The sequence below is a fragment of the Tubulanus polymorphus genome, chromosome 9, assembly GCF_964204645.1.
Source record: "Tubulanus polymorphus chromosome 9, tnTubPoly1.2, whole genome shotgun sequence".
Lineage (NCBI taxonomy): Eukaryota > Metazoa > Nemertea > Palaeonemertea > Tubulaniformes > Tubulanidae > Tubulanus > Tubulanus polymorphus.
In genome coordinates this window covers 10,537,442-10,563,563 of record NC_134033.1, presented here as the reverse complement: position 1 = coordinate 10,563,563, position 26,122 = coordinate 10,537,442, and the positions used below count along the sequence as shown (strand labels likewise).

The 26,122-nt window shown below is 40.9% G+C and overlaps 1 long non-coding RNA gene across 1 annotated transcript; it reads left to right on the top strand.

Moving 5' to 3' along the window:
- The first annotated feature begins 2,056 nt into the window (after positions 1-2,056).
- Positions 2,057-2,776, top strand: LOC141911067 (uncharacterized). The gene is made up of 3 exons (XR_012619964.1): positions 2,057-2,126; positions 2,252-2,409; positions 2,495-2,776. It is a non-coding gene; the product is annotated as an uncharacterized LOC141911067 (long non-coding RNA).
- The last annotated feature ends 23,346 nt before the right edge of the window (positions 2,777-26,122 follow it).

Here is a 26,122-nt window from a genome sequence, read left to right as displayed (position 1 = left end):
AAAGATGCAGGAGGTCGAGCTCAAGATCAAGGGTCTCAAGGCGGGAGGGTGCAGGGTCCCGGGCTGCGAGGTTGAAGGGTGCAGGGCCGAGGTGGGGCTCTGGGGATCAAGGGTCTTAAAGCGGGTGGGTGCAGGCGACCGTGTAGGCTGGATGATGTGGGGGATTGATACCGTACATACTGTGCAGCGGTGTTCGATTCGGAAGTTGTCAGTTCCGTAAATCTGAAGTTCTGAACTAAAAATAGAGCTGATTAGCGATGGCTTATTATAATGATCATAATGTTTATTGATTTTAGGGTCGATAGTTTTTCCGTTATTGATTTTTGACGTGTCTGGAACTCCTTGTTACTTCAGTGCCTGTGCGTTATGTATATAGCCTGTATCGAGCGAGTCCGATCCACCACGCAGATTAATATATATACACGGAAATAGCACTTTTTGGATGTAATCTTCATTACTTCGTGTACAATTATCGCGGGTCTATATTTTATGTACGTGGAAATTACAAAAACCATCCAAAAGTCTTCTCACGCGAGTAGATGGCGCTTTTGCGTTTACTTCCGGTTTACTTGGATAACCTGAAATTTCTTGTGAATTCCAATTGAGTTAGGTGCATTTTTTGTGAGCTGGGAGACCGGTTTGATTTGTAAGCGATGTTTCTAAGCGCTTTCATTCACCGTACACGATTCCAGTCACTGCAGTCCTATGAATTTTATGACGCTTTAAATCTAGAATTTAAACCTGTTCGGAATGTTTACCTATTGTTTCCAGAACAATGCGCTCTTGCTGTTTGTAATTCGACATATGTTCACGCAATAGCAACGAAACCAACCGTCAACATACATTTCGCACACAACACGCAAACAAGAACCACTCTCTATCTGTCTATAAATAATGTTGATCCTCCATTGACTTTAGGCTTACTCATTTAGCCTACCTTTCGCTACTCTAGTAGTCTTTAGGTAAATGAGTAAACGGGTGTAGTACTGTGTCTGATTTCACGAGTTTTCACTGCTAGTTTAAAGTAGCTTCATCGGGTAAATGAGTAAACAGGTAGTTATCTGTAGGCTTACTGATTTTATCGGAAATCTGGAGATTTTGCTACCTTTGTACCGAGGAGCTTCGTCGGGTAGATTAGTAAAGTCAATGGAAAAACAGCAGTAGGCGGAGTGAGAGTCACTGTATTTTCTAATTAGCGTCACTCTCCCCATAAACACTTGTCTTCCATTGACTCCTAATTCATCCAAAAAAGCTACTGCTATGCCCTGGTAGAACTCGAATGTCACATGTGTCTCTGACGGGAGGGTAGCCACCGAAAATCTGTTGGTGACATTTTCGAACCCAGTGACCGTATAATCTACGCGGTACTGATTCGACACCATCACGGCTCCAACACAACTCTCCGCATCAGGCTTTTCTAAAGGTTAATACGTATAGAGAATCCCACGAAATAACAACAAAATAATATCAAGTCCGAAAATGTTTCCTGGAGCAAGGTTTATTCAACGTTCGACTTTATCCAAATGGTCATCGGAATACCGAAGGCTAACTAGATTTCAAAAGAGGCGCGAACTTTTACTCAAACAAAATTAAGTTTCAATTGGGAAGCAATATTTGCAGTTTGCAATAAACACGATAAATGATTCGACTCAACACAAACGGTGCACAGTCGAGTGGAGCAGTTATGGATAACTAATAAAATGCGCACACCGTTGTCACCGCCGCCGCCGCCATACCTACCTATACAAAAAGTCAAACACCCTCTTACAGCTCTCGACAACACGCCCGAAAACAATGCTCGTATTTTACACAAAAAAAAAAATCAAAAGCGTCATTCACGAATAAAACAATGGTCATACAATAAACGGTTTTTGTGTCGGTTGATGGTGTATAGAAATGTATTGAATAGCGTTCAATAGAAATGTCCTGCGTACACGGTTTGGTCTATTGTACGTTTGACAAGAGGCTAGGACAATTTAAAGGGTTTAAATGGGTTTCTATTGTGTTTCTGGCAACATATAAAATACTGATGTCGATCGGGGTTTCACTTTCACGGCGGATCTCGGCGAATTAAGAGCTGCGCCAGAATACGCAAATATCCTTCATTTTATTCCAAGATTTTGGTGGTCTGTACGAAAACCTTTTCACCAAAATATGCTTCAGTTTTCGCTAATTTCAAAGTGTAATAGAATGCTGGATTATATTTTTCTAGACAAGTCGATTAATCGAAACGACTTTTGTATCATTTCAGGACTCCTGTGTTCACGCGTTAAAATCCAACGGATAATAAAGATGGCCGCAAGTCGACATGTCTTGGATACCGGTTGACTGAGCACACCTGTGAATTGTGGTTTTGTTCATGATTAGGAGAATCGAGGGTTGTGAATTACGTCTAGGGCCCTCAGAATGGTGAGTTGATAGTGAGGAATTTCATCATTCCATCGAAATCTTTAACTTAGACAGAATTCAATAATTCCTAAATTTGCTATTACAGGCTTTGGTATGTCACTGTGACCAGAACGCGTGTTTGCGATTAACGGTAGCTCGAAGTGGAATTAGAGGGAATATTTTTAAAAAAGTGGAATCTACGTTCCTTAAAAAGGACGAATGAATCTAACACACCGGATTAAAATACGCTACAAAAATCTGCTACGAATTAATTAAAACTTTGGATTAAACTTCATATCATATTATTCTTGTGTGGGAAATATCAAATTCGAATGTTTGTGGATTAATAATCATGTTAATTAATCATGGATTAAATAAAACCGCGTTCAACGAGGAATATTTGTGATTATTGTAGTAGGTATAGTTGTTATGTCTCCGGATCCTGGATCATAGTCGTGTTGCTCGATGTTGTTTTTGGTGAGTACCCCTCCCCCTTCTCGGTGTCTCTAGATTCATCTTCCTCTTATGAGGAGGAAGAGAGGGTGCTGAACTCCCAGCTCACCTCACCTGCCGGAGCAGCCTATGAACTTTCTCCTCGCCGACCACAGTAGGCGATGAGCTCTCTCTTCACCTCACCTGTCACAACAGACACTGAAACCTTCCCTCACTTGCCATAGAACACCTGAACCTTCACCTGCCACAGGAGACTCTCGAGTCAAACACAGCTTTATTAACTTTACCTAAACAACTAAAAAATTTTCTCCAGAATAGTCCGATATTTCTTCTAAAGGCTGTCACTTAAAAGCTTAACTTTATGCGGAAAGAGACTGGCCCTTTTTGTAACATACAAGATGAATAATGATAGAATAGAAATGATAATAATTAGGATCAAGTAAAATTTTTCCAGCACGGATAGGCACCGTCATTCTAGGACTGATATTCAAAATCTAACGGAGCTAGAAATATATATTTCGTTTTCGATATTTGCGGAGGATGTGGTTTTCGTGCGGGTATGTGCGTGTCAATGCGTGCATGCATGCAAGGTTGGTACCAGTTATACGTGCGAGCTGTTTCCTGCTTTCAGAGAACAACGCCCTTCTTTTTTTCTCCATTCGCTTCTCTCCCTCACTCTCTCTCTCTTCTCTCTCCATATCTTGACACCGATAGATCGTCAACTCCTAAACTCCTAAATCTCCTGTTCAGCTGAGTACGTAACTGATCGGGCTGATGTGTAGGCTCGTAACTAAGTAACTAATCAAAATCGATACGTAACTTACAAATCAATAATCAAAATATCGCCTTGGTTTCTTCCCCCACCCCACCTTAACACGCATCGTATCGGCTGCGAGTAAAGACAAGACCATTCGATATTGAAATTTACCCCTAGGGAGTTACCTTGTGTTCAGTGTGAGTGTATTTGGCTGTAGACGTTTGTCTTGAGATTTTTCAAACCACGATGCAATTTGTATTTCTATCGATCCGCCGGGAAAATATCTACGACTGATTTTTCGAAATTCGATAACTTTCAGTTTAATTTTAGTAACGAAAAAAATTTCGATTCAATATCGTTGAGTTATTTATATATGTTAAATTGAAACGATTTAGATTTGGGCGGCGGCGATTTGTGAGTTGAAATGAATTCAATTCCATTTAGTGTGTCAAATGATTTACAGTGTTTTAAGGTTTATTTTCATATGCATTGATTTCGGAATTAGGATGAAGTTTCTTGGAGTGTTTTGAACTCAGTTCCACACAGTTGCATGGGTTTATTTTGACTATGGATCCAGTTCCACAGTGTGGGTTTAATTTGACTCTGGATCCTGTTTACGAAGTTGTGTGGGTTTAATTTTTGACTCTAGATCCAATTACAAAGTTGAGTGAGTTTAATTCGACCCTGGGCCCGATTCCATAGTTGTGTGGGTTTAATTTGACTCTAGACCCAGTTCCACAGTTGTGTGGGTTCAATTTGACTTTAGATCCACAGTTCCACATTCACCCAGTCCTGTTGTGTGGCTGTCTCCACAGTGATCTACGTCGCTCTACGATCTTAGTGTATACCCTGTGGTACATCAGACACTAAGGTTCTTGGTGAAATTTCCTCAGTGCTATTGTGATCGCTGAATGCCATATCCTTCGATTAAACTTATGGCATATATTAAACAAATAAGACCCGTTTGGTTCGCTCTCAATAGTAATTTTGAGATATCAAAGCTTTGCTGATATTTAACGATATATCATTTTGATACGTACATTTTGGGTAATTCTAATTGATAAAGCTAATGTTGCGAATAACCGTAAGCAGCTGGATAAACACAGGACAGAATGTTACTCTATAAATCTATCTGAGTGTCAGTCCTGAGCATCGCAATCAATCAATCTATATATGCATGCCCAGCGAATATTCATACTATTTACATATCGTAATATTTTATTAGCGCTATGTCGATCGGCTGCCGAACCCAATAACTCCGCGCAAATTGTTTTCTTTAGTATCCATAACTACAGATCAATGGAATTATTATACCGGCGAGTTCTGCTATAACGCGCCGGTGTGCGGTATATCGTCGACTCGGTCTTGTACTGTGGTTTGACAGGAGGTTGGCGCAATACGGGCTGAAACATCGATAGTAATATGTCGTGCGCGTTAAACATAAAATGCAAAATATGCCGCAGATATTCGACGTCATTTTACCGTCGACCATTCGGGAATTTCTGGCGGCGCGGGCGGACAAAAGATGCCGACATATTTCCGACGTTTTCAACGGAGAAATGATAATTGAAAAAAAAGAATAATGATTTGAGTTTGAATTTTAATGCGTTATTGATGTCATCGACGGCGTCTAGCGTTCGAACAATGGACGTGTATACGTTACGTCGTTCGTAACAGCGACCACGATATTTTTCTAGTTAAATAAGTGAGACACGTGTTTATAGCTGTCCCTTGTGACTGCTGCCGCCGTTATAACGGTTTTAACGGTCGGAATATTTTAAAATTCAAATTAGGAACTGTAATATCGCGTCTCCATAAAAAAATAAATGTCATCATTATAAGCAAGATGTTCGAAGAATTGTTCCAAGTAGCGGAACACATGTTTACAGCGTTCCCCTGCGACTGTGACTGCTGTTGTAACGGTTTTCTAACGGTTAGAATATTTGAAAATTCAAATTATCGTCATAAACCCCCACACACAAACACAAAACACGACGTTGTTACCAGTCGTATAATAAAATGTAAACGGAAATAAAAATGAAATAAGTTGCAAAATGATGAACGATTTCCAGATGTTTAAGACGATGTATCAATTATGAAAGAATTTCGTTCTGTTCGTCGTTATTTATATTCGTGAAAACGATAAATCATTCATTTAAAAAAAACCTCGTTTTTTAATGTGTATTTCTTATGTTTCGGCGACTGTATAAAGAAAAACCTGTTCGAATTGATTGAATGTATATCGTATATAGATTGAAGAAACAGGGGACATAAATGAAAATTAAGAAATAATCGAAGAATGATAGCGGGTATTGTTAGTGAATAGAGTCACCGCACCAAACTGTGGTCGACACTGACTGGTCACCGCACCGACCAAATAGATTTAAAAACTCAGTTAATCACTGTTGGCCGATGCCTGGGGTTCGCACGTTCGATTCTTGCTAAAGTTTTTGATCTTAGAATAGGGATTGTCCCTGTTATTTATTTGGGTGGTAAATTTCGTTTGATATTTAGCTAGGGTTAGGGTAACGGTCGAGCTAGGGTTATAAGCCGTGGTTATCGCACGCGGGGACGATTTGGCCCGGACCAAATTGGCACGGATCAGGCACGAGCCGAATTCGGCCCGTGCCTAATTAGAAAGAGCGTTCACACGTAAACCACTCACTCGATACTGAACAATGCTTAAACAAAGCGAAGTGAATCACTTCCGGAACCAGCAGCAATTCAAACGCAATCATTTTTCCCGTGCTAAAATTTTGCTGGGGCCTGGTGCGACGTTTTTGGTCGAAAAATAGGCCAAATAGGGTACAAAAATAGGCCACGGGTGCCAAATAGGCTCGGGCCCATTTGGCACCCGTGTGAACAGTTGTCCCGTGTCACAAACACTAGTGTGATCGCGGCTATAGGATTGTGGATTTTCTTTTTAGACATTTTGGCTCTAGGGCTTGCCTTGAAGATACCACTTTTTCCCGTTTCCGCAAAAATAAACTGCCATTGCAAGTTCCTGCTTTCAACTTGCAAGCCATTGTTGCGTTGGAAGTAAAAGATCATGAAGTAGACTATATTCACATTGACGTCATTAATGACGTTGAACATTAACAGAAATAATAACGACCGCTTTTCGCTCTGATGAAATTAGATCGGTTTATTACAATCGATATCGTACAGAATTTCGGTTAGAAATGTTGACTTACACCCTGCCGGACCCGCGGTCAAGTTCAAGGTCGTTGTGGCTACCAGACCAAATTGGCAGTCTGAAATATAAACGAAAAAAATTACTAATCATATCGATTTCATTAGTCAATTTGCGAAAAGATCGACCTTTTGTTGCAATGTGCCTTTTTTACAGTTTCCAGGCGCCATTTTTGGGTACCCACCGGGTCCGCATTATTGAATTTTTTGTCCCTGTTTTATTTTCTTATTTCGTTCTCCGGATTGGATTAAGATAGAAACAAAGTAAAAATGTCGACGAACTCAACTGATAGTTAACTTTTTCATGATATCAATCACTCATTCATAAATTTAATGCAACAATGTTCGCTGGTGAAGTGAGAAAACATTGATATCGATAGATATTAGTTTCAGAATTTCTAGAACATATCAGAAAAAAACTCGAACGATAAATTGACATAAAACATGTAAACGTTCAACAACATAACACGAACAATATTATCAAATTACATTCGGCTTTTACACCTCAAAAACACAAACCAAACCAAGCAGCAAAACACTTTCCTGAACATTCCTTCCATCAACGGTACGTATTAGTATTATAGATTAGATAGAAGTTATATTCAATCAGTATATGCGGGAACTGCGGATCAATGTTCTGTAGGGATTTGAAACCTCTCTCTCTCGTTCTCTGTCTCTGTCTCTGTCTTCCCCTCTTCAACAGTATCCATTAACCATTAACGCGAGCTCGGGTGCCTGTCCACGCCCTCTTTTTACCGATTATCATTTTGGATTATCACGGATCCAGAAAGACTACAGTATATACATACATGGACTGATGCACTAGTCTAACCAACTAAAAATAAACACGCAATTTTTTTTTAAGGAGTTGTGCTCGTCAGTTTTGGAAATCGAGCAAGCTGTCACCAAAATACAAATAGATATACAAATTTAGCGATGTATATCTAGCAATAGATATAAAAATCTAATGTACATCTATCGATAGATGTACAAATTTAGCGATGTACATCTATCGATTGATATACAAATCTAGCAATGTACATCTAGCGATAGATACACAAATTTAGCGATGTACATCTAGCGATAGATATACGAATCTAGCGATGTATATCTAGCGATAGATATACAAATCTAGCAATGTACATCTAGCGATAGATATACAAATCTAGCAATGTACATCTAGCGATGGATATACAAATCTAGCGATGTACATCTAGCCATAGATATACAAATTTAGCAATGCACATCTAGCGATAAACTTGATGCGTTATATCTTGTGGGCCTGGTTGCATAGTCGTGGTTTAGACTTAAGACCAGTCTAAGACCATCTTAGTCCTTCATTATCATCTTTATTTCTGAATGAATTACAAGTAAATATTATACAGAAACAAAGTAAGAGAGTGTATGTCACAATGTCTAACATTACATGTCATTTAATACAACAGCAAGGATGCCAACGAAAGCCGGTGTTTGAATTCTGAAGGCGCCTTAACATAACAACTTAAGGCCATTCTTGAAATTCAATAACATTTCTAACTTATCTCAACTATGGAAGCGGCTCCAGGCGTTTGGGGTCTGTTACGCACACCGCGGTTCTCTCTGTAGCCTAGAGTTCAATATATCCCACCTACAGTTTCTATAAAAATCCGATATTGTTTTTTATGATATTCGTTTACCGAACTACACAATGTCAACCGGTGTCAAACTGCAGTCACGTGACACCGCCGTTCGCCACCCGTACGTAACCGGAGCTGGAAGCGTTTCTTTATATGTCCGATCAGTTCCTCGCGTGTCACGCGTCGAACCCCGGTCAGACGGTCATCAGATATGCATATACAGTCCCCGCGTCTATCTTTCTTTCGATCCGATATCAATTCGTGAGATTATCAATTTCAGTTCAACGCGTCCAGTCGAAATAGCAAATTATCGTGCGCGTCGTAACGGGAAAAATATCGATTCGGTGAAAAAAATATAAGAACGTCAGAAAAGAACGGGCGCTTTTTTCTCATATGACGATAGATTGTGTATCATTTACAAACGCGTGGAATCCGCCGCCCACGGGTCTCAGTTACCAACTGGTCTCCGGTTCGAACACGGAATCTGTCTCGGGTTCAAATATCTGAATCAGATTCTCTACTGTACTCGGCGGCACGTTATTTTACGGAATATCAGTTCAAACAACGAAACTATGGATTCCAGGTGCCAATCCAGAGGGGTAGGTGGAGGGGTAGGTTCAGGGGTCGTGACCCCCCTACTCAGCAACCCAAAAATTGTTTTTTAAATCGTTTTCATGAATGAATGTACTCAAGACAAAGTGGGCTGACAGTACCACATAATCGGTACTACACCATATTATGTTTGGCCAAACAATATGCCGTATAGGCCCTTCATTAGAGACTTTAGTCAGCAGTTTAAGATTAACATTTTTTATGAACCCTTCTGGAAAAATTCATGGATCCGCATCTGGATTCGATAGGAAACTGTCAGAGTTATTGGGGTATTTGGGGGTATTTGACCACGCAAATCCATGTTTATACCAAACTACTAAATGAATTGGGTGCGTTCCGAAAAAAGTAAATTTCACACTAGAGCGGCTGCGGGGAAGCCGACAGTGGGTTCTGATGTCGTGGTGGTGCGTGTGTAGCTAGCTGCACTGAGCAGCGAGTGCGGGTTCGGGGCTGATATTGGCTGAAGTGTCATCAGCTGTCAATAGCAGACAAGTCCTCGAACCTCGGATAATGAGAAATACCGTACACAGCCAGTCATCGAGGCGTCTGAGCTGCTGTGTGTATAGTACGCCCCACAGCTCAGGTAACTCTTCACTTCATACTCTCTCCATCTGAGGAATACACTCACAGACCCCTCATCCTCTCCGCTCATCTCCTCCTGAGCTTTACAGGTAGAATCTCTTACTGGAGCACTGACTAACTTGAGGAATGCGCCGAGTCCCTTCCTTTCCCTCTCTCTCTCTCCCCTCTCGCTTCCTCTTTCTTCTCCCCTCTTTCCTATCTCTCACTTTCTCTCTCTCTCTCTTGCTCCTCTCTCCTCTTTTATACCTCGCCTCAACTATCCCTCTAGAGCACTGGCTAACTGTCCATTAATACACAAAGCCCTCTCCTCTCTCCACTCTCCCCTCTCTGCTCTCTTTATGTCTCACCCTCTATGCCTCTCTCTTTCCCTCTCCTCTCATTTTCCTTGCCCTCACTCTCTCAATCCTCTCGCTTTCACTCTTTCTCATCCCCTCTCCTCTCTCCTCCTCTCATCTCTCGCCTCAACTTTTCCTCTCCCCAAAAGAGTTTTCAAAAGTTTGTTTAATGGAAAACATCAACCCGTTTCAACCCGAGTTTTTCAACTATTCAAATTGCCACCGCGATGTTTACAATTCCAGCCGGGGTCCCGCACACAGAGAACCACGCGTAGCATGAAGCAGAAACTAATTTCTGCGTCCAGCGTGTCTCCGCTCCGCCAGGCCGGGTCGGGCTCGGCCTTGCGTGTGATGCTAGCACAGCTGCCGCTGGGCACTGTTAGCGTGTGTAATTCACTATAGCTGTTACCCATCACCAGCTCGTGAACAGCTGTGCGCATCATGGTTATATCATATATCAATGTATGTCTAACACCAGTTGGACGTTGAATGACCATATATTTATATATATAGTTATTGTTCCGGTCAATTCTGTCATCTATAATAGTAATAATAGCAATTGTATCACTCGAATATAATAAATAGTTGTATACATCTAACAAAAGATCTATTGTCACTAAATGTGTCTACATATTTCTACATGTCTAATTGTCTAATGATTAACCATTTAAACAGTTGTAAATATCGAATGGAATTCAACACGCTAATTCCAGGCTTTTTCTGGACTTTGACACCACCATTTTCCCCTTATTTCAGTTAGTCTCCGCGGAAGTTGCCTACTAGTTTGGGATGCTTGATTTTACGATGGAGTGTGTTTCAACAGTGGTGTTATGAATGCCGAATCGAATAATATTTAGGACCCTCGAATTTAAGTACTGTCTTCGGCATTAGAGTCATGAGAGCATCCTTGATTCTAGGATTAGGAAATGAACTCGAATCGTTTAGGAATCCACGGATTCCTTTCGCATAGCCGATCAATCAAGCCCCGATTCATTTATTAGGTTGATGATTATAAGCAATAAGGAGATTTCGATAAAACCAACTAAAAGTACAAAATATCATCAAATAGTTAAAAAAATGAAATTAAAAGACAGATTCGAACTCATCGTCAGATGTGAGGAATTTACTAAAAAAAAACGTTCGAAAAACCCAACGAAAAATGAAATGTTTTTCAATACATATTCATTGCACTTTTCAATTTCGGCTGAAATAGGATTTCTCGTGTATTTTCCCGGCTTCCTAAGACACTTCTTATCCTGTATTCCCCACGTTTGAGTGTGGGTATTCTCCTAATGAGGACAGATAGTCAGTAAAGCACGGTACGGCTCGGCACAGCGCGGCACGACGCGGTACAGCACAGAACAGCGCAATACATCACGGCACAGCACAGTAAAGCACGTTACAGCTCAGAACAGTGCGATACAACACGGTATACAGCACGGTGCAGCACGGTACATCACGGTACAGCACGGTAAAGTACGTTACAGCGCGATACGGCACGGTACAGCGCGTTACAGCACAGAACAGCGCGGTACGACACGGTACATCACGGTACACACTAAGACGTCGTAAAGCTCTTTCTCACAGTCTCATCTCCGTGCTTTTTATTTATTCAAATGATTAATGAGTTAATGTGTGTTCCACAATAACGGTCATAAATTACCATAAATCAGACGCGTATGTCAGTATTAGTGCACGACCATTTATCAATATGTGACCGCACCGCGCCGCGAGACAGAGGGAGAGTAAGAGGGAATGGGAGACAGGGAGGGGAGAGGGAGATCGAAGGGGAGAGGAGAGGCAGGGGAGAGGTGGAGGGAGAGGTAAATGGAGAGGGAAAGGAAGAGAGTGAGACGCGGAAATGCAGAGGCAGAAATCATGTCAAGGGATATAGAAAAACCAGAGAATGGAAATTGCTACACATTTTCTGCTAATTGGTAGAAATGGAATCATGAAATAAGAAATAGAAAAAAAACATTGTCATAGCTTTTCTGCTGATTTTAATGGAAAATGTGTGTTTTACCTAGTGCAAAGATTACTGGGCGTCAGTACATATAAAAGTGTATGTAACAATGTATGTAACACTGTATGTGACTATGTATGTGACAGTGTGTGTGGCCCCGATGTTACAGAGAAACTTGAAGATTCGAGCACTCACTTGACCGTGTTTATCTACTCGTCAAATATCATTTCCGGTATTATTCGGTGACATCAAGTATTTTACACCCGCGCGACATCTCCTTCCCCACACTCTCGCGTATACGATTCACCGTCAAATTCTCTCAGCTAAGCCGAACCCGCCGGGCGTTTATTTTTTCCCGCAGTTCTAGTGACACGCATTTTAAAAAAGATATTATAACATCGCGGCGGCGGAGAAACCTAAACTTTCTCGCTCCACTCGACCCGATGTTCGCGCGCGCGTACGTCTCTCCGTAACCGCGCGATTTCAAAAGAATGCACTCAGAACACTCGGCCCTCAAAGTACGCCGTAGCATTCCGACGGTCGAGTGAAGAATCGTCAAGAACCGTTTTAAATGTTAATAGCTTTCGGGAAAAAGCGATATTTATTGAGAAAATTTCTCGCGATTGGAAATCATTTTGTGTCGACCACTTGACACATGTTTCCAGACTACGTGCAAAACTTAGGAATATTCGTATGAAATTATACTTTTTAAAATGTATTTTTCCAGCAGCCTCAAGACGACAAAATATGATCTAACACGTAATAACGTACAACCGGATCCTGAGTTCAGTTTCACGATAGTGGGGTACCCGCGGTGCTACTGTGGCAATCGAGGATTCTACCTATGGCAAGTGAGGGTCCGCCAGGTTCGCTAGTAGATAGTTGGTCGTCCGCTTTCGATTTCTTCTACATTTCGATAAAGAAGTTTCCAGTTTCTAGGTGCCATTTTGTGGCGGTCCCTCGAGGTCCCCATTGCTGCGATAATTTGCGCTCGTTTTTAAAACATAAGTTTAGATTGAATATCATATAGTTCTGCAGTCTCTTGCTCGATTAACTTAATTTATACACCATTTTATAGGAAATGAAATGCAGATATTTACCGGTGATGAACTTTTCTCTTTAATTAAATGAATCAATTATTTGTGAAAACTTTACCGATATCCGAGTAGAAGAATTGAAGTATTGTATATTTGGTGGGTGCTGTGATAATATATGGATTCGGGAATCTAAATATCTAGTTCAAAGTTCATCGAAAATGAACTAATTTTGACAACGGATGACCCACTGCTCGTCACGCCATCTGGCGGGATAGCTGGTTTTACGGGTACCCCATAGTCAAACTCAATTTTTCGGTGGTAACCTCATGGTTTATACGAGGACAACGATTTGAAAAAAAACCCAACCATGGGACTGTGAATAAGCCCAACCGATTTTAGCTGATTGTCTTTTACTTAAACCTGAAAACAGCTTCGTTTCATTTATTTCGATGAAAATATCGAAGTTATCAACGAAATTTCCAGAATGTCGAATTGATGATCCACAAAGCTATGCAAATTCTGATTGAAACTTTATTTTCAGACATTATCCGATATTTAAAGCCGATTCGAGGAAAAACTTTCAAAACAAAAATAAACAAACAAACTTTAGTCGAATATCTCGGGGAGGAACTGGCAAAGAAACGGTGGCTCAGAAAATGCCGAGAATAGGAACGAAATAAACGCCGCGAACCAGCGAAGCGTCATCAGCGATTTCATCTCTGGAAGTTTCTAATTTAGCCAACACCTCAAACATCACAGTTCACTGAACAGAGACTGATTGAGAATTCAATAAATTTCAACCTTTTTCTCTCTTTCTTATCGATGTCCAAAACAGAACCGAAGATAATATAAACAAAATAAACCGTTGAATCAGTCGTGATATATTAGGTCTGGAAACTTCCACGCGCATTTCGATTCCTTTCACGCCGAAAAGCTTTCGAGGGTCATCGAGTATCTTCTTTTCGCAATCGCGATCGATTTCTCGACATTTTCCGTCGAGATAAAATCGCGCGTCTAAAATCGTACGTCGAACGTCGTGCGTCTAAAGTATTTTAGAGAGATTCAGTCGGTAAGATTAGAGACGGAACTCAGACCCTCTGGAATAAATAATGGTCATTTATGTTTATACGTGATTCGAAATTGTGACCAGACGGAACTGAAATAACGGTCTCTTAATGTCTGTTTCTAAAATAATCTACCTAATCGATCGTACTCTAAAAGCATTTACGAAGGAGATGAAAAATGTGTCTTTCGATTTTTCTCTGAAGCTTATTTTGTGAATCTGTTTTCAGCAAATTTGGGCTTTCTATTCCTTCTTCAGTTGAGTTCAGTTAAGTTTATTTTGTTCAGCATAAAGGCATTTGCTTAGAGCGCAGAAATGTATAACATACGTGTAAAATACACACGTGTAAGTAGGACAAATTACATAAACAAACATTGAGATAGGCATGGTCCAGTTTCGGGAAAAAGTTTGACTCAAATTTCTAGTCTTTTGGTCACTTCATGTTTTCAATGAGGACAACAATACATTAACACATAAAACCGAGAAATACTCACACTACGAGTCGGCAATTCGGCACTTAGTAAGCCCAGTATAGTAGTCACCCGGTGTGCCAATAGAGGGGAGTGTAATTAGTGCTAAGTGTTTAAGGATATGAATACGCGGCTAGCTAAGCGCCGGGTGTTCACACTACAGAAAATACGCGGCCAGCTCCGTGCCGTACTCAGATCGGGTTTTGGGCGCGGAATCGTATTCCGCGCTTAATAAGCCGCGTATTTCAGTACGGAACTGAATAAGCCGCAAATAGGCCTCGAATGATTTCCTAGTGTGAACGCTTAGTACCGTACTGAAATCCTAGTGTGAACGCAGCTTATTTTAAGGAAAGTTCCTCGCTTCGTAATCTCAAAGGATTTTTAATACAATACTAGTAATATCTGACGTGGAGAATAGATAGTAAGTTAGATAGTAAAAAAACTATGTATGCAAATTTAAAGCTATCTTCTTCATAAACCAACGGACTATCATACCCGCCCCGACCAATTCAGGAATGGATCCAAGGGTAAAGTTTGACTGAGGCAAAAAGAAATGAAAATTGGGACTGAAAAAAGGCAGGTTAAGTAAGTATCAACAACGCAGCCAGAACAAGGGTCTGGATGTACCAGCCCCCGTTCACAATGAATTGTAAACCCATCACTTCACTAAGGCCAACAGTTGTTACAGCCAAATAAAATATCAGATGAAACCGAGAAATTCTAAATGTAGTGCATCTATTAACGAAAGTCCTTCGCTTTGTAATCAAAGGATTATCGTAGATTGGTTTCTATATTTCTGTTAATGGTTTACTGACCCCTCATTAGAAATCGGTAATTACTACTAAATATAGAATGTAAATGGCGGCGTCGACCTCGCTATCAACGAATAGTTTTAATCACGCTTAATTTATCGAGAATAAAAAAAGTCCAGGTGTAGGGACGATTTTTATCAGCGGAGTCAGTTAATGCAGTTCCTTTGTTTCGAAGATGATAAAACGCTGACCGCCGCCGCAGACGAGCGCCTCGGGTTCCCAGCAGTCAGTTTTAATTACTGATGAGATTGACCGATCGAGTTTGGACGGAGCCGCCCGTCGACGGCGCACTCAGATGAGGACGCGGTCTCGGTAGTGCGTGTCTCTGCACGGTTCAGCGATTACGTTAGGAAATTATATCAACTAGCCCCAGTTGTAGAACAATGATCGAAATCTGAATAGCGCATCGGATATAATGAGCGCCTTATTCGTGGCTTAGGACTGATTGATATAAATTGCACGTGAGAGAGACGAGAGAGAGCGGTGAGCTCAGCCAGTCAGCCAGTCGAGCCTGCAGGGATGTCCTCCGGCGCTACAAACACAGTCCCAAACACAACCAATTTATTCCAGTTAAGCTTGTCGATAATAGCGATAGATTGCTACTGATTGGTATAGTTGATGTAATTATACTACGGCTCTGTTACGATACTTGTAGAAAATGGAGCCAAAGTCAATAATTGGCGATTAAATGAACGCATTTCTCAGTGATAAGGCGGTTATTCGCAGATATTCCACAACTTTTATTTCATCGCTCACCAGAATTTCACCTCAAGCGCCATATCTATCTCTCTCTCTCTCCATCACTCTTCGTCTATGTTCTCTTTCCGCTCGCTCTCTCTCTCTCTCCGCTCTACTCCCATCTCTCTTCTCTCCTCTCCCCTCTCCCCTCTCCCCTCTCCTCTCTCCTCTCTACTCTTTCCTCCCCCTCTCTCCTCTTTCCTCTCTCCTTTTTCCTCTCCCCTCTCCCCACTCCCCTCTCTACTCTCTCCTCTCTGCTCTCTACTCTTTCCTCTCCCTCTCCCCTCTCCCTCTCCCCTCTCTCCTCTCCTCTCTCCTCTCTACTCTTTCCTCTCCCCTCTCCCCTCTCACCTCTCCCTACTCCCCTCTCTCCTCTTTCCTCTCCCCTCTCCCCTCTCTCCTCTCTCCTCTCTCCTCTCTCCTCTCTCCTCTCTCCTCTCTCCTCTCTTCTCATTTGTCTTACTCTCTCCTATCTATACCTTCCTCTCTGCTCTCTCCCTCCCTTTCTCTCTATGACATTTGTAAATCATTCAATCCATAAAACTAGGTGCTTATATATAAGTATCAATAATTTGAAAAATGAATGTACTGAGAGAGAGAGATTATGAGAAATAAAAGAAAGATTACATTTTCGCGGCGGGGAGAAAACCTCTCGAATTAGTGGCATTTCATCGCCGATAAAATGGAACTAAAATCAATATGGCGTGAGTAAAGAATGACGCTAGATTTCACGCCCAGTCGACTGTGAGAGCAGAGGCATTAACAGCAGTTACTGTCTGTATGTGTCATACAGTCAGTAGATAGATGATATATATCACGACCTGGCTTGGACCCTCAGTGGCTAAGCCAGGCCATACTAAAAAAATGTTCTGAACGGCGAGAGGAATGAATAAAAAAATTTGAAAATTCTCGCCCGAGAATTCAAAACCATAAACTGTGTACTTCGATTTAAACAAAAAATGATGTAAATTCGACCGCCGATCACACAAATGTATCTGTACTTAAGTCTGGAATTCAAAATCAAACCTCCGGTTTCGATTCGGGTTTGTAATGGATACCAAATCAAAACAATAAAAAAATCAAACGAAATCTATACACCAATCAAATGAACAATTGGGTCAATCCTCCTATTTTAAGATAGAAAATAACTGAAATTCTAATCAACAGTTCCCCAGAGCCCCCTTCCATGGGACTGAGCCTTTTAAGAGCGAAGTCCATCTATGAAATTGAAGGCGAATCTATTCCCGGGGTGTCCAGTCTCGCAGAAACGTTAAACTTAATTTTCTGGTTTAATTTCTATTGGTTATACGTCACGTTTCCAGTGACGATAACCAGTCGTCCGACGTCCTACTTCACGATATTTTGTATCCACACATGCTACTCCCTATTGTAATTAAATTCGTACGAATTTAATTACAATGTAAATTAAACTACATTATAAATTGCATAAGAAAAACCCATTTCCAAAAACTACCCAGAGAGTCCTTTCGAAGAAACAAATCCCAATTTCAGTCACTCTGAGACTGATAGAAACCTTATTTTAGTTGTGATAATAATCATTACAATTATGATAATAAACCTTATTTTAGTTGTGATAATTATCATTATAATTATGATAATAATCATTATTATCATATTCCCATTTGGTGCCTTGTTCGATAAAATACTGCTCTAGATATTTTCTACTTTTTTATACGTAGAACATTGATACATCATAAAGTGTGGCTAACCATTAGCTTTAATAAAATGTTTTCAGAGCTGATTCAAATGGTTGAAATGTCCGATATTTTTTCAAAATTATCGGGTTAAAGTTTCCAAAGGTCCACGAACTAAAAATGGTCTTTCGAAGAAACAGACCCAAAAGAGGTCACTCCACTTAAAAGTCTTTCTCTGAATCTGATCCTTGCATTCTATCAACCCTAGAACCACTTAGACGTGTATAGTCATATTTTAGGTACAAATTCTCTGAAGAATTCCGGCCACGTTTTCAAGTCATTAGCAGAAATAGCTTTTAACAATTATTCCAGTCTCTCTCTCACCCCGGCTGACTGTATTGTGTGTTTCAATATTCTTTGTATCGCAGTTCGATTTCGCAGTGACGGCGTCGACGCGGGTAGAAAACTAATTCGGAATCGGACTCAATTAGCAAATAAACCCGAGTTCCACAGTTCGCGCCTATGAAATCCGATATCGTCGTGAAGGACCTGAAAATCATTCACGGCAAAGATGACGGATTTTCGCGCCGTCGTAAGTTCTGTTCCGTGACTCGGACAATAGCGCCTGGTGGATTAATATACCTATCGAATTTCAGAGGGAATAATACCGTCCAATTACCCTTTAAAAATCAGCCGGTATCGCCGAGCTCTCGTTATTAACACTATCGCGCGTGTGTGCTCGCCTTTTGCACAAACTGGGAAATTAGATTCCAGCGCGAAACGTGTCTGAAACCAAACTGAATTTAATTGCTTTTTTTTAAACTACCGAAGCCGAAGAAGTGCGCGTTAAAAATCGACCGTCGGATACACGAGCGCCGTCGTGGGCATTGAAATGCAGTTTCGGGATTTACATATCACCGATGGTTCGAATTGGATGATAAAGAATTATTGCAGTTGAAAAGTCAACATCTCCAGTTACGTTTAACGTTTTAATTGACTTCGACGTTTTTGCGTAAAACGATTTAAATTCACAGTCAATTGAATTACAAGCGAAATTCAATCAATTTTAACTGCTTAATGTCAACGGAGACATTGTCAACAGCAGTAGCAGCAGTAGTTACGCTTCAGTGTGCTGAAAGTATTGAAAATTGACAATTCACAAACAAATTAAACCCATATGGAACCGGACCAATTGTTTTAACTGGCGCTCTGTAAGGACACACGACAACCCTGCGGCTGTGAAGTGGCCGGCAGAGCCTATTTGTAAGCAATTGAATCCCCAACAAATTACCTGGAATTGGGGAACTCAAACAACTGACGACCTCTACACAACAGTAGAAGGGACCTCCACAATAGTAGAAGTGGGATCTCCAGGATGGACCTTTAGGATTGGAACCTCAATAACTAGCATAACTGGGACCTCCACAATTGTAGAACTAGGACCTCCACAACTATAGAATCATATCATAGGACTTGAATTGTGACGTATACAGTGTTAGATCTGGTACCTCTGCAACTAAAGAATTGCGGGACCTTTACAACTGTTGACGCCAAATGTTAGCCTCCATGCCCTGGCTATTTCCCTGCAGAGCTAATGCCGGAAAAAACACGTGTATGTTATATGTATCTTGACCCCACAGGCTGACTGCTACTATTTCTGCAAGAAGGAGAATCAAGTCAGTTTCTAGCGGGTGCACCGTTTCTGCCTTTGAAACTATCTATTTATCGGGGCAATGCGCTTATGTGCGGATAATTACATTAAAGAGCCTTAAAAATCTCGTTCAGCGCGAGGTTTTAACGTGAGCCGTCTGTAGCGGCTGCTCGTCGCAATGACGCAAATCCCGATTAATTCAGATATAACGTCTTTTTCAGCGCGCCAGGTATCCGCCGGCGTCTGGGAACGTGTCGTAAGAACCTTTTAAACCAACATGGCGGCAGTGACGGTGGAGGTCTGATCGGATTGGGTTCCTCGGATTACAAGACACATAAAAATTGCCTTCCTTGCTAATACACAGCTCATATCTATCACATCCCTCAAATACGTAGTATGGAGGCAAATGTTTTGCGAGATTTAAATTTTCATCACCGAAGTGAATGCTGAACCCTCTTTTACGTGACAGCGACGGCCAGCTTGGATTTCGATGACAAAGATCATGGTTCGATAAATTTCAAACACATTTTTACCACCAATGTCACGGGATTCCGTCAAATCCGGAAAGATCACCGTTGCAAGATGACCGTCGATGTAAAAGTTGTTGTATCGTTGAAATACAAAGTCATACAGTTTAAAGAAGTCTATTAACAAATTACGTCTTGTGAAATATCAAATTCTACTTGACATGTGTAAAAACTTTTTGGGCAAGTGATAATAAATATAATATCAAATCTAATACATAGCAGGCGAACGTACTGTATGGTTGTTGATTCACTAGCCTACATGTACTATCATTGTGGCTAAAGTTGTGTTTTCAAAGAAAGTTTTAGTGTTGGAGTGTTTTTAAAGAAAGTTTTAGTGTTGGATACAACGGTGACGTCACCACAGGTTCAACTGATGAAAAACACGAATCTTTTGAAAATTCCAAAAATGAACGATAGTATCATACGTCACTTAATTTTAAACAGTTTACAAGAAAACAATCTTCTTCACTACAGTTCGTGTAATTAGTCTCTCAGAAGATAAATAGAGATGATGGTGAAAGCTCTGAAGATTTGTCTTGTGTGACGGAGAAATTGGTTCGCTGTCTAAAAGCGATCAAGTTGACATGTTCTGCGTTCTTGTTGTCTGCCGTCAAGCGATAGGTCGTAAAACAATGTCGTAAAATTGACAGCCGACATACGGCATCTCGAATGAAGCGTGAAAAAAGCACGAATTGTCGATTAGTCGACTTGCCTGACTGGGCCTCAGCGCGCGCGCCAGTCGCGTGTTTTATCAACGATTTTTCACGGTTGTCAGGGGCGATGATGTCGACGGATCGATGAAATTAAAAACGGATTATGAATTTTTCGGTTCGTTTTTGAAATTCGAATTAATGATCGTTTTAGCGCGGACCGCGCAGAGATCTATATAACGGCTCATTTCTGTCGAGTACTTAGGCGCGATACGCAGAGAGGAACGATTTAAAAGCCATAAACCTAAATCTTAGATTGACAGTGCCCGTGACCTGTGAATTTCTTCGTTCGAATCCCATTTATCGCACAAGTTTTGTGGGTTCGAATCCCGATTTCTTACTGAAATTCGGTGGGTTCGAGTCCCGATTTAGTCACATATTCTATACGAATCTCCAATCTCCAACACTGTCAGAAAATCTCAGCGCCAATGAAATAATATCCGGAACGCGGTTTCAGCGGCGAGTAAAATGAAACTTAAACAACTAGTTTTCACGGGAAAGATGGATTAAAAATTAACCCAGTTTATCTCAGATCTAGTTCCGCGACGTCCTTTTGTTCGAAGTGCTGAAATATTAAACTCCGTTGCACAGTAAACCGATGATCCAGAGAGTCGTCTGCTGAAACGAATCGCGGTTTTAATTTCAAAACCGAGATTTCTTCGTAAGGCGCGCGCGCTCGCAATCCGATCTTTGAATTATCAAAATATTTATCTAAGGTTTGAAGTGCTCGACTCAGTTCGCAGTGTAATAGTCGTCGCTTCGCGGGCAGAGGTTGTAATTCGATTCAATTTCTCGATAAATCGGTCGATTCAAAAAGTTTCGAATTTCTTATAGACTTTAGATAACCGATCGACGTTTCGTATTCTGAATCTTAACTTCGAATCAGTCACGTAGGACATAGTAAATTGCAAAATTAACACGCGCAATGGGCGAACCGACGAAAGAGTCTGGGTAAAACGTAGTCAACTTCATTTAAAAAATATTTACGCTCGAAATCTGAGTCACGATTCATAGTAAAAAAGAACATTATGATATATTTCTGATTAATCATTCCAAACCAGTTCCTAAACAGAGGACATTTTTCCGTCGAAAGGTAAAAAATAAGTAAGCTCGCAAAATTCAAACTATACAAATTATCATCATTATATCATATTTGTCTAGGGCTTCAACTGTTAACAATGATTTCATGAAACTAAGTCGAAATTCATAGCCGAAAAAGTAATAAATAAATACACAAAAAAATCAAACACAGATTGAATTGATTTGTAAGCTCGATGATTCTCTAAATTTTATGATGACGTCCTGGTTTGCATCGATTGTCTAGAATGTTATATACATATATCGAATGCCATTCAAACAATTTTTGGCGGCGACAGATTTTATTAGTTGAATGCCTGACGATCCTATTCATGTTCGATTGTTTATAGTATTTTTGTATTAATCACCGATTTGTAGCAGTTGTTCGCTTTAATGCACAATATCACGTGAACTTAATGTCTTATGCACATTTCGAAATGATAATGATAACAATGATAATAGTCTATGCTTTTTACACAAAAAAGGCCCTTCACCCAGACACTGAAACGAATCAGAATCAAAAGCAGTGTTTAATCATCCATAAAATACCCCCTCCTTAAATCCCTAACTCACTAATTCTGATATTATCATTACTGCATTGTTTCCATCATGTTTTGTGTTACGGTGTATTATGAATTTGTTAACTTGATTTTGTATTCAGCAAGAGGGCCCTTACAGACCTTGCATATAGGGGGGGGGGGGCAGATCGGGCCGTAGCTCCGGGCTCCGGCTGTATAAGGGGAATAATCCAGCTAGGACGGCTTTGGGCTCTGATAATGGTCGTAGACACACAGAGGGACAGTGTCCAGCCATGCAGGGTAGCTTCGGGATCTGGATCTGGATATTAAAGGGGGAGAGTGTACAGCCAGGGATAACTTCGGGATATGGAACGTGGGAGAGTGTTCAGCCGGGGGTGGCTTCGGGATCTGGATCTGGATGTTAAAAGGGGAGAGTGTTCAGCCAGGGGGTAGCTTCGGGATCTGGATCTGGATATTAAAGGGGGAGAGTGTACAGCCAGGGATAACTTCGGGATATGGTACTTACAAGTGTTAGGGGGAGAGTGTTCAGCCAGGGATGGCTTTGGGATATGGTACTGCGTGTGTAAGGGGGATAGTGTCCAGCTTGGGGGTAGCTTCGGGATATGGCACTGCAATGAGAGTGAGCGGGAGACAATGTATGTGTGAACGCGCCTAATGGCCGCATTATAAATTCACTATACTCGCTCTGGACGAGTGTCTCATACAAACACGTCGCCAGTATCCAGCAACGAAGCGGGGGCCATTTCGTTACAACTGGTCAAACAAACTTCAGCACGAAAACGATGTTAGTAATCAATGGTTTCGTAACGGGACACCGGTCGCGAGATCGGCTACTGTCCAATGACCCTAGAATCAGATTCAAAGCCTCCGCAATCTCCAACTGTTTCATTCACATGCTGTTATAGATTCGCAGGGGAAATAAAATGACAATGATAATAGTCATTTTGATAGATAATTATTGTGTCAAAATAAATATTTCCAGCTCCATTTTATGGGTGGATTTATATATTGATTCATTGCAGTGTTTACTGAGGGGTAACGTAAAACCTTTATATCAAAGACACAATACAATCTAAGTGTTGTGCATAGACAATCCCGTTTCGTGTTCCCTGGTCGGGGTCATACGTAATTCCAGCTTTTCGAAATATAGCCAACTGAGCCTCTAAACATCTTATGTATCCATGTATCTAACAGGAAATGATGTTGAAAAGATATGATTTTGCTAAAATACTGAAGTGAAACTCACATAACGATTTCCAGAGTTGTTATGATAAATTATCTTTGATTACCAATAGATTATAGGCTAACAAGTTTTATTCAAATTTAGTAGTAACCAAAATATTGTTAATTTCTAACATCTAGACCTAGTTCCACAGTTGAATAAGACTGAAAATTGAAAATGAACAGATTTCAGTCAGGTCTAAACTTACAACTGTGGAATTTTCTAAAAGATTTGGTTTAGCAGGTTCTTCAAAGCAGGTTCAAGATATATATATATATATATATAAAGGGAGGGTCAATTCTTCCAGGCCTCCCTGGCCCTAGCAACTTCAAAATAACTATGAACCGATGTTAATGGTATCGTTGGAATTTTAATTAGCACAAAATCACTAAGATTACCTCTTCGAGTTGACGACTTGTCCCTGGGAAAAACTATGAAATCAGTATTTAACAGATGCCTGTGCGTTATAATGAATTATGGACTCCTTCTAAAACGAATCGTTTTTAAGTCCATATGACTAAACGTCATAAATGTTGGGAATTCTCTCCGCGAAGACTAGGATACTGTCGGTTACAACTGAACGAGTGATCATCATACCACGTTTACCCGCAAACAAGAACACAAAGCAATTCGCTTTTCAGAAATCCTATTTTCCCGATGTGAGATGAGTCAACGTGTTCAAATCTATAAGAAAAAAATATGAGCGCACCAGTGCGAGTTGAGGATGTTCGTTTCAGTCTGACACAGCCCCCGCGCACTATATACTACGCGCGTCGAGTGAAGGACATACTTAAATATCGTGTGATCGGCTTTTTGACGCCGATAATTCACCGTATCGAGTGATATCGAGCGAAATGAGATCCCGAAATGAGATATCGGATCTGGCCGAGGCACAAAAGACGTGCTGGCTTTTCCCCGAGAGAACGCCGGCAACTGTAACTACCGCGAAGTGTATTTTGACCAGCAATGGAATCCGGCGCGTATTGTCCGTACCCTAGATTTTAGGGAAACCGGAACCGCGTACGGTGTACCACTCGGTTTCGGATTCGGGTCGTTTTTTTGTAACGGCGTCAGAAATCGAATGCGACCCGCTTTTTGTAGGTATACTTGTATTGCCGCTGTCGTCTGCGACTCGCTTGCCGCAGCCACCCGCTGAGTATCTTTTTAATAACTAGCAGGAAAATTGCGCGTTATCTCAATAATGTATCATTTTCTGCTGTTAGGAATTCAATATTCGTTTGACGGTGAAAAGAACGGATAGAGGTGAAGGAAATTCCACAGCGCGGAGACCAGAGACAAGATATAAACTTACTCGCACATCAAGACACAAACAATGTTTACCGGTAACTGATATTATACTGAATCAGTATACTGATATTTTTTGTTTACGATTAATTTTCAAATTTTCCAATTCGAAATATTAAGGAAAATTGTGATTTTGAAATTTCTGACACAGTTCTGAACCCAGTTCCACAGTTCTTGAGCCAGCTCTACAGTATCTGAACCCAGTTCCACGGTTCGTGAACCAGTTCCACAGTTCTTGAGCCAGTTCCACAGTTTGTGAGCCAGTTCTACATTTATTGAGCCAGTTCCACAGTTCGTGAGCCAGTACCACAATTCTGAACCTAGTACCACGGTTCGTGAGCCAGTTCCACAGTTCTAGAGCCAGTTTCAAGACTTAAGTAAATTAATTTCCGATGTTTCAAACCTATCGCGCCAATTTTATCTCACAACCGCGGAGTTGGGTCCAGTTTAGCATTTAATTATCAAAAAAGCTTCGATTCCTGTTGTTGGTGCCTGGTACTGGCGTGTCCTTCTAGAAAACTAATAAACTAATAACCAATAAACCTGAGCGGAGGAGGCACAGTCAGCTGTGTGACTGGTTAGATATGGTTTATACGACTGCAATTTCTTTAAAGCAATAGAACGGAGGCGGTGTGTGTTCGTCTGCTGGTCTCAGGGGACGAGCAGCAATTCATTTACTCGCTACAGCTTCTGATGATAAATCGTCCGGGTAATTATCCTCGACAAATATTTTATATTTGCTGCTGCTGCTGCTGTTGGTGGTACTGCCGGTAATATAAAGCGCAATGTATACCCAGCAGTCCCCACCCCCTGCGATATTAGTGTGCTATATTGAACTGATACATTACGATCATTCTGGGTTTAATAATCCGGAAGTTGATATTGTTGCCGAGTTTTATTACTCCGAAGACCCTGAACCCCATCGTGACTCTTCTCTTGCTTTTTTTCTCTCCCTCTTTTCTTTCAAGGGTGCTTGCCGAAGCGGCCGTCTGGCTTTTGCTTTATTTGTGTTTCGTTTGTAAATACTTTAAAACCCTGATGCCTTACGAAATAAATTAGGATTGATAGCAGAATTGAAATCAAAATTGAAATAGGTGCACCTGTCTCAGTGTCTTCAGAATTCTGAATCCGGTTATCACAACTGTTCAGGCTCAATAGTTAAAAAATCATTTCATTCCCAAGAATCAAGAACTGTGGTACTACGTAGATCCAAAATCTGCGGGGTTCGACTTGTGTCAAATCCTAACAGAAGGCCGATAAGCTGAGTCCAGAGTTGAACTGTGGATCCAGTCCCACGTTTTTAAAAGAAGTTTTGTGTTCATACCGAATCCCTGCACCCAGTTCTACAACTTTCAGTCTTCCAAATTGGCTGTGACATCACTTGACAACTTGATGACCGTGATTTTCAGTGGTGACCT